General features: G+C 58.2%; 2 pseudogenes; both read left to right on the top strand.

Annotated features, from left to right (window-relative positions):
* Positions 1-6,256: 6,256 nt before the first annotated feature.
* LOC122688798 lies at positions 6,257-6,375 on the top strand (annotated as a pseudogene).
* A 6,266-nt stretch (positions 6,376-12,641) lies between these two features.
* LOC122688800 lies at positions 12,642-12,760 on the top strand (annotated as a pseudogene).
* Positions 12,761-13,596: the final 836 nt, after the last annotated feature.

Genomic DNA, 13,596 nt, shown 5'->3' on the forward strand with positions numbered 1-13,596 from the left:
TCCTGCCTCCCCTGTCCTTTAGCCCTGGCTCCCCCGGCGCGGTTGGCCGCCCCGAGCCCCACCTGCCCCTGGCCCCTCGCACCCGGCGCGCTCAGAGCCGTCGCCTGCCTTCCAGCCGGCCGGCCAGCCGGCCTGCCGGCGGCCCTCGAAGACAGCAGCAGCCCAACTCTTGGGTCCCCGCAGCCCCAGCCCCTCCCCCGGTGGGTGGCCGGGGCCCCGACTCCCGCCGCAGGCCTGGGTTGCCTCCGGATTTGGCTTCCAGGAAACCAGATGACAGTCGGGTCTCCATCTGGGGCTCCCTTGGCATGCCTCAGGCAATCCCGGGGGCTGCCCCAGCCCGAGCCCCAGCCCAGTACTCCCAGGTGACCGTTCGCGCGCGTGTGCACACACACACACACACACACACACACACACACACAGAGACAGAGACACACAAAGACACACACAGAAACACACAGACACACCCCGCCCCGGACAGGTAAAGAGCTGCAAAGCACAGGGAAGGGAGACTCAGAAAGAGGGGAGAGAGTCCTAGTCTGGCAGAGACAACCCTCACAACCCTCACGTTCGGTTTCAAAAGCCCCGTGGTCCAGTGAAGAACAGGGCGGATGCAGATAGAGTGGTGGCGGAGTCAGCCAATGCACAGACAGTGAGGGCGGAGCGCGCGCAGTGAGCCTCTGACGGCGGGCGGGCGGCGTGCGACGCAGTCGGGCCCCCTACGCGCTGCGCCCGGAGCGGCGGCGGTCGGTATCGGTGCTGGAGACGGCGGCGGCGACGGTTTCGTGGCGGCCGCGCGCTGCTCTCTGAGCGGCGGGTGGTGGTGCGGCCTAGCCCCTCACTCCTGACACTTCCCCTCCCCCAGCGCACCGCGGTAAGTCGGGGGCCGGGGTGGTGGAGGCCGGAGACCGGCGGGCTCCTCCTCCACTCTGGGAGGGCGGGTGGGCGGGTGCGCGGGGCGTCCCAGGCCCTCTCGGCGCCCCAGTCTCGCGCCCTAGCTCGCGCCTTCTGCCCTGGGGGAGCGGGCCCCGAGGCCTGGCCCTTGAGGCTCTGAGGAGGGATTGCTCTCTGTGGGGTCTGGGCCCGGGGCTCTGGCGGTCAAAGCCTCCCTTGAGTGAGCGTTTCTCGAGCAGGTTGGAACTCCTTCATTTGCCCGGCAGTGATTAGGTGGGCAGGCCCTCTGCGGGAGCAGCGCCTTGAAACCCCGAGGGAGGGTTTCCTCAGCACTTCTCTGATCACCGTGCGGGATTGGGCTTTCTTTGTTTTGGCTTCTCCAAGGAGAGATTTGCAACCCCAGGGGAGGGTGAGTGGGTCGGGAGTTTGTGAGCTTATGAAAACTGCATCTGAGAAAACTAAGGTCATTGAATGGAGTGAAACCTTACTTTTTGTTCTCCCACGTGTCCCGCGTAAAGCTAGGCGAGAAACGGTGTGGTTTCTGGATTACTTACTCTAGGCATAAGGACCTTGGAAATTAAGTCAATTAAGTGTATGACCAATGTTTCTTGAGAATTTGGCACATTCTCTGTGTTTAGAATTGAACCGAAGTATTGTTCATTTGTGTCTTTTACCCATGAGATACTCATAACACCCCTCCCCAAGATTTAACAATCAAGAATGTCTTCAACCATTGTCAAATGTTACTTGGGAGGCAAAACTGCCTCTCAGTGAGACTGCTGCTGTACAGAGAATATTCCCAATATTTCAATAAAAGCATCTTACCTTTTAAAAAAAAAAGAAGAAGAAGAAAGAGGGAGAGAGAGACAGCAAGAGGACCACACAGATTCCCCACCCCCAGCCCCACCCCCACGCCTCCACACCCTCCCCCGTCCATCGTGGGTATGCACCCGGCCCCCAGTCGGCCTGACCACAGCCTCGCCCACCGACACACTCACACACACACTCTCACACACTCACCCTCTGGTCTGGGGGCGGGGGCTGGGTCTTGCCTTAGGGAGCCAAGCTGAAGGGGACCTTTGAGACTTCAGCTGCGAGGAAGTCTTGGGGACCCCACGGGGGACTGCCAGCCCCGGGGCACCGCGTCCAGCCTGGGCCGCCCCAAGGGAACGCCCCCTCCCTTGGGGAAGCGGCTTCTTCCGCAGGGCCTCTCTCTGGGGTGGTCACGGTTGTGCCAGTGTGTCTGTCTCGGATCGGATGCCATCCTCTCTCCCGTGTCTGTCTCCCTCTGTCTGTCTCCACCTGTGTGTGTGTGTGTGTGTGTGTTTGTGTGTGTGTGTCCGCGCGCGTGTCTGTCTTCATCTCCCTCTCGCCGTCTGGGAGTCTGTCTCTGAACCTTCATCTCTTTCTGCCTCTGAGTCTCCTGACCCCCGGCCTCTCACAGGCGCTGTGGGTCTGGCTCTGGCTGAGGAGCTTGCGCCGGCCGGCTGTCTCCCTTGGCCTGGGTGGGTGCGAGTGTGTGTGTGTGTGTCCGTGCCCGTGCCCCTGCCTGTCGCTCGTCCGCTCTCTCAGGAAGGTCCTGTGCTTGGCGGGCGGCGTGGGGACAAGGGGGGGCCGCGGTCGGGCGAAGGGGCGGGGCTGCCGCGCTCCAGTCGCCGGCGGCGGCCGGCCCGCCCGCAAGCCAGACACCTCTGGGGCCACTTGGGCCTGAGCAGCGATCCGGAGGGGTGGGTGGGGGACCCGAGCGGGGGGCGGGCCTGGAGAGGCCCAGGGTGGGTGGGCGCCCAGACCTCCGCGCCCCTCACGCCAACCCGCAGCCCAGGCCTGCACGCCTAACCGGCCGCTCGTGGTCCCGGCAACCCTCCGGGCCCCCGGGCCGGGCCAGGCTTGCTTGCCAGGGCGGCGGTGTGCGGGGACGGGGCGGCGTCGGCCGGGCTGCCGGGCCTGGCCGGCCCGAGTTCGGTCGCTGGTCGTGCGGCTCAAGTGCAGCGCGCGCCCCGTGGAAAGGTGCGGCCCGGGCCGGCTCGACCGGCACGTCAGAGCGAGAGGGAGGCGCAGCGCAGGGCTTTGAAGGCGCCTGGCGCCAGCCGCCTCCCTCTGATGAGATCATACCACCCTGAACGGGCCAGATGTCTTCTGATCTGGGAAACTAAGCAGGGTTAGTTAGTACTTGGATGGGAGACCCCCTAGTAGTTAGGAGCTCCAGGCTTTTGCACAAAGTAGACGACAAGCCAACGTATAGGTGATGAAACGTTTATCGTGAAAAATCCAATGAAACCTGAATTCGAAGATGGTTTATGGCATAGAAGCAAGTGTTTTCCATTAGGTTCCCCCCTCCCCCCGAATTAACTTGCATGATGGTTTCCCATTAGCATAATGCTTAGTTTTTATTCCTTCTTTCCTTGTCTGTATCCATCTTTTTGCATCATCATGTGGTGCCTTATTGGCATAATTTTCCGCCTTTTTTCTTTTTTGTAACTTTTCGAAAAAGGACTTCTTAGGCATTAACATACTGATATGTCCATAAGGGGGAAAGACTTCTTCCCTACAACTGCATTGAAAAAATTTGAACTTAAGAAAATCTGTTTTAATGTAGCAGAATTATTATTTTATCTTTCCAATCTAGCATTTGTGAAATCCTTAACTGCTGATAAGTGTTCAGGCTTCCCTGGTGGCTCAGCTGGTGAAGAATCCACCTGGCATGCAGGAGACCTGGGTTCGATCCCTGGGTTGCAGAGACCCCCTGGAGAAGGGAAAGGCTACCCACTCTAGTATTCGGGCCTGGAGAATTCCATGGACTGTATAGTCCCTGCGTTCGCAGAGTCAGACATGACTGAGCGACTTTCACGGGTCACCAACAACGGTTCAGCCTGAAATAAGAACTTTCAAAAATCTTTGAACACAGACGCTCTTAACTTATTTTCCCTCTGGGATCAATATCCTGCATTTACTTTCAGGTTACGTATACACACACGTATACACAGTAGGCACAGAACTCTCTTATTGTGTCTTTTATTTGCATATAAATTAACAGCCTAGCAAATTTAAAATAGAAACACTAAAGACAGTGTTGCGCAGAGCAATCTCTGTTAAATGCCCCATTATCTCACTGAAGTTCCTATACACATGCAGGGACTGAAGGAGGACAGGAAGATGGCAGAAGAGCAACCCGCGAGCCACTGCTGTGTCTGTGCACATCAACTACAGACTGCAAGGTAAGGACCGTATTTTACATAAATAGAAACACAGTTACAATTCAGATTTCCGTTTTAAGTTGCCTCCATAATTGGTTTGCAATAGCAACAGATTCTCCCCTTTCTTCATAGCCATACGCCAACACGTATCATTTTTAAAAATCTATTAATGTCAGACAAAACCATCACAATGCTTCAGGAGTGACTTCAAGAAAACTCCAATCAAGTCACAGTACTCAGGCAGGTGGGTTTAATAAACAAGTCCTAGGTAGATATCAGTCCACCTCAAAGTGGGCAGTAATGTTGGAACACATCTAGGATTTCCTTTTTAAACACACGCTCCAAGGAAAACAGTACTGAATTTACCAGAGGAACGGTAAAAAGAGGACATCACTGGAAGGGAGTTTACACAGCCAGTCTGGCCCTGCGGTCTGACGCTGGGGTAGCATCTGTCTGCTCGCTTGGCCCCTGTGTCCCTCGGGGAGGACACGGGCTCGGGAGTGCAGAACAGTATCATCACTAGGACTGCCCGGAGCTGCTGCGAACATCCAGAAAGTTGCACTTGAAGAGTTCTTTAGAGGGCTTCCCTGGTCATCCAGTGGCTGCTCCCAATGCAGGGGCCTGGGTTCCATCTCTGGCCAGTGAACTAGATCCCATACACTGCAAGTAAGAGTTTGCCCGCCACAATTAAAGATCCCATGTGTGGCAACCAAGACCTAGTGCAGCTTACAACAAAGAAAAAGGCACCACACGTTCTTCAGAAAGTGCTATAAAAGGCTATGAATGATTGCTTCTACGAAGCAAATAGTAAGAAATACGTGTATTAGTTGCTCAGTTGTGTCCGAGTCTTTGTGACTCCATGGACTGTGTAGCCTTCCAAGTTCCCCTGTCCGTGGAATTCTCTAGGCAAGAATACTGGAAGAGGTCACCATTCCCTTCTCTAGGCGATCGTCTCAACCCAGCCGTGGAACCCAGGGCTCCTGCATTGCAGACAGATTCTTCACCACCTGAGCCACCAGGGAAGCCCAGGAAATATGTAGACCAGACTCCTATGAATAAAGACAGGTGCCATTAGAGAGAAAATAACCTACTAGGTTCATTTAGTTCTATTAGTGCGCTTCTCCTTGGGAGTGAAAAATAAGAGTACTTCTGGAGAACCTGACAAAGCTGTGATTTATCTTAATAAAAGACTTCTGATGGAGATCTTGAAACCTGTTTCCTGAAAGAAATGAGTTATAAATATATTTCTTAAGCCTGGTGGCAACGTTTCTAATGACAGAATTCATCTCCCATGCAGCTCAATGAATCCCTGTTTTGAAACAAGAGAATGAATGAAAGCGTTGAGTGCAGCAGCCATGAGGTTCCCTACCGTCACAGCTCACAGTAAGGCAAGAAGGATCAAAGTAACTGTTGTCTGTCTGTTTTAGCAGTTGGTGACAATCCAGTAGATCCTGTCTTCAATTCACGTAGAACTCTTTAAGGAAGAGTGTGAAGGCCCTCAGGAAGGTCCCGTGCTTGGCGGGCGGCGTGGGGACAAGGGGGGCCGCGGTGGGGCGAAGGGGTGGGGCTGAGGCGCTGGGGTGGACCGCGCAGGTGGCTCGCGGTGGGTTTGGGCCCTGGGCAGGTGCCGGGCAGGATGGGCACTCAGGGCCCCGGCTGCGCTACGCCTACGCCCGCGGGAGGCTCAGAGGACCGAGGGCCGCGGTCCGCGGCGGGCCCGAATCAGACACCTCCGGGGCCACGTGGCCCTGAGCCTGGAAGGCGAGTGGGGCGGGGGGTGGGGGTGGGCCCGGGCGCCGACAGGGGGCGGGCCTGGAGAGGCCCAGGGCGGGAGGGCGCCGAGACCTCCGCGCCCCTCACCCCAACCCCAGGCCCAGGCATGCACGGCCAGCCGGCCACTCGGGGTCCAGGAAGCCCTCCGGGGCCCCGGGCCGGGCCAGGCGGGTTCTGGCCGGGCTTGGCGGTGTGCGGAGGCCGGGCGGCGTCGGGCGGCCGCCGGGCTGCCGGCCCTGGCCGACCGGAGTCCGGTCGCAGGTCGTGCGGCTCAAGTGCAGCCCGCGGCCCTTGGAGAGGTGTGGCCGGCTGGCCTGACCGGCAGGCAAGTCAGACCGAAAGGGAGGCGCAACGCAGGGTTCTTAAGGTTCTTAAGGCGCCTGGCTGCAGCCACCTCCGTCTAGGGCCATACCACCCTGAACGCGCCAGATCTTGTCTGATCTGGGAAGCGAAGCAGGGTCTGGCCTGGTTAGTACTTGGGTGGGAGACCGCCTGGGAATACCGGGTGCTGTAGGCTTCCTGCCTCCCCTGTCCTTTAGCCCTGGCTCCCCCGGCGCGGTTGGCCGCCCCGAGCCCCACCTGCCCCTGGCCCCTCGCACCCGGCGCGCTCAGAGCCGTCGCCTGCCTTCCAGCCGGCCGGCCAGCCGGCCTGCCGGCGGCCCTCGAAGACAGCAGCAGCCCAACTCTTGGGTCCCCGCAGCCCCAGCCCCTCCCCCGGTGGGTGGCCGGGGCCCCGACTCCCGCCGCAGGCCTGGCTTGCCTCCGGATTTGGCTTCCAGGAAACCAGATGACAGTCGGGTCTCCATCTGGGGCTCCCTTGGCATGCCTCAGGCAATCCCGGGGGCTGCCCCAGCCCGAGCCCCAGCCCAGTACTCCCAGGTGACCGTTCGCGCGCGTGTGCACACACACACACACACACACACACACACACACACACAGAGACAGAGACACACAAAGACACACACAGAAACACACAGACACACCCCGCCCCGGACAGGTAAAGAGCTGCAAAGCACAGGGAAGGGAGACTCAGAAAGAGGGGAGAGAGTCCTAGTCTGGCAGAGACAACCCTCACAACCCTCACGTTCGGTTTCAAAAGCCCCGTGGTCCAGTGAAGAACAGGGCGGATGCAGATAGAGTGGTGGCGGAGTCAGCCAATGCACAGACAGTGAGGGCGGAGCGCGCGCAGTGAGCCTCTGACGGCGGGCGGGCGGCGTGCGACGCAGTCGGGCCCCCTACGCGCTGCGCCCGGAGCGGCGGCGGTCGGTATCGGTGCTGGAGACGGCGGCGGCGACGGTTTCGTGGCGGCCGCGCGCTGCTCTCTGAGCGGCGGGTGGTGGTGCGGCCTAGCCCCTCACTCCTGACACTTCCCCTCCCCCAGCGCACCGCGGTAAGTCGGGGGCCGGGGTGGTGGAGGCCGGAGACCGGCGGGCTCCTCCTCCACTCTGGGAGGGCGGGTGGGCGGGTGCGCGGGGCGTCCCAGGCCCTCTCGGCGCCCCAGTCTCGCGCCCTAGCTCGCGCCTTCTGCCCTGGGGGAGCGGGCCCCGAGGCCTGGCCCTTGAGGCTCTGAGGAGGGATTGCTCTCTGTGGGGTCTGGGCCCGGGGCTCTGGCGGTCAAAGCCTCCCTTGAGTGAGCGTTTCTCGAGCAGGTTGGAACTCCTTCATTTGCCCGGCAGTGATTAGGTGGGCAGGCCCTCTGCGGGAGCAGCGCCTTGAAACCCCGAGGGAGGGTTTCCTCAGCACTTCTCTGATCACCGTGCGGGATTGGGCTTTCTTTGTTTTGGCTTCTCCAAGGAGAGATTTGCAACCCCAGGGGAGGGTGAGTGGGTCGGGAGTTTGTGAGCTTATGAAAACTGCATCTGAGAAAACGAAGGTCATTGAATGGAGTGAAACCTTCCTTTTTGTTCTCCCACGTGTCCCGCGTAAAGCTAGGCGAGAAACGGTGTGGTTTCTGGATTACTTACTCTAGGCATAAGGACCTTGGAAATTAAGTCAATTAAGTGTATGAACAATGTTTCTTGAGAATTTGGCACATTCTCTGTGTTTAGAATTGAACCGAAGTATTGTTCATTTGTGTCTTTTACCCATGAGATACTCATAACACCCCTCCCCAAGATTTAACAATCAAGAATGTCTTCAACCATTGTCAAATGTTACTTGGGAGGCAAAACTGCCTCTCAGTGAGACTGCTGCTGTACAGAGAATAGTCCCAATATTTCAATAAAAGCATCTTACCTTTTAAAAAAAAAAGAAGAAGAAGAAAGAGGGAGAGAGAGACAGCAAGAGGACCACACAGATTCCCCACCCCCAGCCCCACCCCCACGCCTCCACACCCTCCCCCGTCCATCGTGGGTATGCACCCGGCCCCCAGTCGGCCTGACCACAGCCTCGCCCACCGACACCCTCACACACACACTCTCACACACTCACCCTCTGGTCTGGGGGCGGGGGCTGGGTCTTGCCTTAGGGAGCCAAGCTGAAGGGGACCTTTGAGACTTCAGCTGCGAGGAAGTCTTGGGGACCCCACGGGGGACTGCCAGCCCCGGGGCACCGCGTCCAGCCTGGGCCGCCCCAAGGGAACGCCCCCTCCCTTGGGGAAGCGGCTTCTTCCGCAGGGCCTCTCTCTGGGGTGGTCACGGTTGTGCCAGTGTGTCTGTCTCGGATCGGATGCCATCCTCTCTCCCGTGTCTGTCTCCCGTTTGCCTTCTGTCAGTCGGTCTGTCTCCCTCTGTCTGTCTCCACGTGTGTGTGTGTGTGTGTGTGTCCGCGCGCGTGTCTGTCTTCATCTCCCTCTCGCCGTCTGGGAGCCTGTCTCTGAACCTTCATCTCCTTCTGCCTCTGAGTCTCCTGACCCCCGGCCTCTCACAGGCGCTGTGGGTCTGGCTCTGGCTGAGGAGCTTGCGCCGGCCGGCTGTCTCCCTTGGCCTGGGTGCGTGCGAGTGTGTGTGTGTGTGTGTGTGTCCGTGTCCGTGCCCCTGCCTGTCGCTCGTCCGCTCTCTCAGGAAGGTCCTGTGCTTGGCGGGCGGCGTGGGGACAAGGGGGGGCCGCGGTCGGGCGAAGGGGCGGGGCTGCCGCGCTCCAGTCGCCGGCGGCGGCCGGCCCGCCCGCAAGCCAGACACCTCTGGGGCCACTTGGGCCTGAGCAGCGATCCGGAGGGGTGGGTGGGGGACCCGAGCGGGGGGCGGGCCTGGAGAGGCCCAGGGTGGGTGGGCGCCCAGACCTCCGCGCCCCTCACGCCAACCCGCAGCCCAGGCCTGCACGCCTAACCGGCCGCTCGTGGTCCCGGCAACCCTCCGGGCCCCCGGGCCGGGCCAGGCTTGCTTGCCAGGGCGGCGGTGTGCGGGGACGGGGCGGCGTCGGCCGGGCTGCCGGGCCTGGCCGGCCCGAGTTCGGTCGCTGGTCGTGCGGCTCAAGTGCAGCGCGCGCCCCGTGGAAAGGTGCGGCCCGGGCCGGCTCGACCGGCACGTCAGAGCGAGAGGGAGGCGCAGCGCAGGGCTTTGAAGGCGCCTGGCGCCAGCCGCCTCCCTCTGATGAGATCATACCACCCTGAACGGGCCAGATGTCTTCTGATCTGGGAAACTAAGCAGGGTTAGTTAGTACTTGGATGGGAGACCCCCTAGTAGTTAGGAGCTCCAGGCTTTTGCACAAAGTAGACGACAAGCCAACGTATAGGTGATGAAACGTTTATCGTGAAAAATCCAATGAAACCTGAATTCGAAGATGGTTTATGGCATAGAAGCAAGTGTTTTCCATTAGGTTCCCCCCTCCCCCCGAATTAACTTGCATGATGGTTTCCCATTAGCATAATGCTTAGTTTTTATTCCTTCTTTCCTTGTCTGTATCCATCTTTTTGCATCATCATGTGGTGCCTTATTGGCATAATTTTCCGCCTTTTTTCTTTTTTGTAACTTTTCGAAAAAGGACTTCTTAGGCATTAACATACTGATATGTCCATAAGGGGGAAAGACTTCTTCCCTACAACTGCATTGAAAAAATTTGAACTTAAGAAAATCTGTTTTAATGTAGCAGAATTATTATTTTATCTTTCCAATCTAGCATTTGTGAAATCCTTAACTGCTGATAAGTGTTCAGGCTTCCCTGGTGGCTCAGCTGGTGAAGAATCCACCTGGCATGCAGGAGACCTGGGTTCGATCCCTGGGTTGCAGAGACCCCCTGGAGAAGGGAAAGGCTACCCACTCTAGTATTCGGGCCTGGAGAATTCCATGGACTGTATAGTCCCTGCGTTCGCAGAGTCAGACATGACTGAGCGACTTTCACGGGTCACCAACAACGGTTCAGCCTGAAATAAGAACTTTCAAAAATCTTTGAACACAGACGCTCTTAACTTATTTTCCCTCTGGGATCAATATCCTGCATTTACTTTCAGGTTACGTATACACAATAGGCACAGAACTCTCTTATTGTGTCTTTTATTTGCATATAAATTAACAGCCTAGCAAATTTAAAATAGAAACACTAAAGACAGTGTTGCGCAGAGCAATCTCTGTTAAATGCCCCATTATCTCACTGAAGTTCCTATACACATGCAGGGACTGAAGGAGGACAGGAAGATGGCAGAAGAGCAACCCGCGAGCCACTGCTGTGTCTGTGCACATCAACTACAGACTGCAAGGTAAGGACCGTATTTTACATAAATAGAAACACAGTTACAATTCAGATTTCCGTTTTAAGTTGCCTCCATAATTGGTTTGCAATAGCAACAGATTCTCCCCTTTCTTCATAGCCATACGCCAACACGTATCATTTTTAAAAATCTATTAATGTCAGACAAAACCATCACAATGCTTCAGGAGTGACTTCAAGAAAACTCCAATCAAGTCACAGTACTCAGGCAGGTGGGTTTAATAAACAAGTCCTAGGTAGATATCAGTCCACCTCAAAGTGGGCAGTAATGTTGGAACACATCTAGGATTTCCTTTTTAAACACACGCTCCAAGGAAAACAGTACTGAATTTACCAGAGGAACGGTAAAAAGAGGACATCACTGGAAGGGAGTTTACACAGCCAGTCTGGCCCTGCGGTCTGACGCTGGGGTAGCATCTGTCTGCTCGCTTGGCCCCTGTGTCCCTCGGGGAGGACACGGGCTCGGGAGTGCAGAACAGTATCATCACTAGGACTGCCCGGAGCTGCTGCGAACATCCAGAAAGTTGCACTTGAAGAGTTCTTTAGAGGGCTTCCCTGGTCATCCAGTGGCTGCTCCCAATGCAGGGGCCTGGGTTCCATCTCTGGCCAGTGAACTAGATCCCATACACTGCAAGTAAGAGTTTGCCCGCCACAATTAAAGATCCCATGTGTGGCAACCAAGACCTAGTGCAGCTTACAACAAAGAAAAAGGCACCACACGTTCTTCAGAAAGTGCTATAAAAGGCTATGAATGATTGCTTCTACGAAGCAAATAGTAAGAAATACGTGTATTAGTTGCTCAGTTGTGTCCGAGTCTTTGTGACTCCATGGACTGTGTAGCCTTCCAAGTTCCCCTGTCCGTGGAATTCTCTAGGCAAGAATACTGGAAGAGGTCACCATTCCCTTCTCTAGGCGATCGTCTCAACCCAGCCGTGGAACCCAGGGCTCCTGCATTGCAGACAGATTCTTCACCACCTGAGCCACCAGGGAAGCCCAGGAAATATGTAGACCAGACTCCTATGAATAAAGACAGGTGCCATTAGAGAGAAAATAACCTACTAGGTTCATTTAGTTCTATTAGTGCGCTTCTCCTTGGGAGTGAAAAATAAGAGTACTTCTGGAGAACCTGACAAAGCTGTGATTTATCTTAATAAAAGACTTCTGATGGAGATCTTGAAACCTGTTTCCTGAAAGAAATGAGTTATAAATATATTTCTTAAGCCTGGTGGCAACGTTTCTAATGACAGAATTCATCTCCCATGCAGCTCAATGAATCCCTGTTTTGAAACAAGAGAATGAATGAAAGCGTTGAGTGCAGCAGCCATGAGGTTCCCTACCGTCACAGCTCACAGTAAGGCAAGAAGGATCAAAGTAACTGTTGTCTGTCTGTTTTAGCAGTTGGTGACAATCCAGTAGATCCTGTCTTCAATTCACGTAGAACTCTTCAAGGAAGAGTGTGAAGGCCCTCAGGAAGGTCCCGTGCTTGGCGGGCGGCGTGGGGACAAGGGGGGCCGCGGTGGGGCGAAGGGGTGGGGCTGAGGCGCTGGGGTGGACCGCGCAGGTGGCTCGCGGTGGGTTTGGGCCCTGGGCAGGTGCCGGGCAGGATGGGCACTCAGGGCCCCGGCTGCGCTACGCCTACGCCCGCGGGAGGCTCAGAGGACCGAGGGCCGCGGTCCGCGGCGGGCCCGAATCAGACACCTCCGGGGCCACGTGGCCCTGAGCCTGGAAGGCGAGTGGGGCGGGGGGTGGGGGTGGGCGCGGGCGCCGACAGGGGGCGGGCCTGGAGAGGCCCAGGGCGGGAGGGCGCCGAGACCTCCGCGCCCCTCACCCCAACCCCAGGCCCAGGCATGCACGGCCAGCCGGCCACTCGGGGTCCAGGAAGCCCTCCGGGGCCCCGGGCCGGGCCAGGCGGGTTCTGGCCGGGCTTGGCGGTGTGCGGAGGCCGGGCGGCGTCGGGCGGCCGCCGGGCTGCCGGCCCTGGCCGACCGGAGTCCGGTCGCAGGTCGTGCGGCTCAAGTGCAGCCCGCGGCCCTTGGAGAGGTGTGGCCGGCTGGCCTGACCGGCAGGCAAGTCAGACCGAAAGGGAGGCGCAACGCAGGGTTCTTAAGGTTCTTAAGGCGCCTGGCTGCAGCCACCTCCGTCTAGGGCCATACCACCCTGAACGCGCCAGATCTTGTCTGATCTGGGAAGCGAAGCAGGGTCTGGCCTGGTTAGTACTTGGGTGGGAGACCGCCTGGGAATACCGGGTGCTGTAGGCTTCCTGCCTCCCCTGTCCTTTAGCCCTGGCTCCCCCGGCGCGGTTGGCCGCCCCGAGCCCCACCTGCCCCTGGCCCCTCGCACCTGGCGCGCTCAGAGCCGTCGCCTGCCTTCCAGCCGGCCGGCCAGCCGGCCTGCCGGCGGCCCTCGAAGACAGCAGCAGCCCAACTCTTGGGTCCCCGCAGCCCCAGCCCCTCCCCCGGTGGGTGGCCGGGGCCCCGACTCCCGCCGCAGGCCTGGCTTGCCTCCGGATTTGGCTTCCAGGAAACCAGATGACAGTCGGGTCTCCATCTGGGGCTCCCTTGGCATGCCTCAGGCAATCCCGGGGGCTGCCCCAGCCCGAGCCCCAGCCCAGTACTCCCAGGTGACCGTTCGCGCGCGTGTGCACACACACACACACACACACACACACACACACACAGAGACAGAGACACACAAAGACACACACAGAAACACACAGACACACCCCGCCCCGGACAGGTAAAGAGCTGCAAAGCACAGGGAAGGGAGACTCAGAAAGAGGGGAGAGAGTCCTAGTCTGGCAGAGACAACCCTCACAACCCTCACGTTCGGTTTCAAAAGCCCCGTGGTCCAGTGAAGAACAGGGCGGATGCAGATAGAGTGGTGGCGGAGTCAGCCAATGCACAGACAGTGAGGGCGGAGCGCGCGCAGTGAGCCTCTGACGGCGGGCGGGCGGCGTGCGACGCAGTCGGGCCCCCTACGCGCTGCGCCCGGAGCGGCGGCGGTCGGTATCGGTGCTGGAGACGGCGGCGGCGACGGTTTCGTGGCGGCCGCGCGCTGCTCTCTGAGCGGCGGGTGGTGGTGCGGCCTAGCCCCT

This window comes from Cervus elaphus, chromosome 33, assembly GCF_910594005.1.
Source record: "Cervus elaphus chromosome 33, mCerEla1.1, whole genome shotgun sequence".
Taxonomy (NCBI): Eukaryota; Metazoa; Chordata; class Mammalia; order Artiodactyla; family Cervidae; genus Cervus; species Cervus elaphus.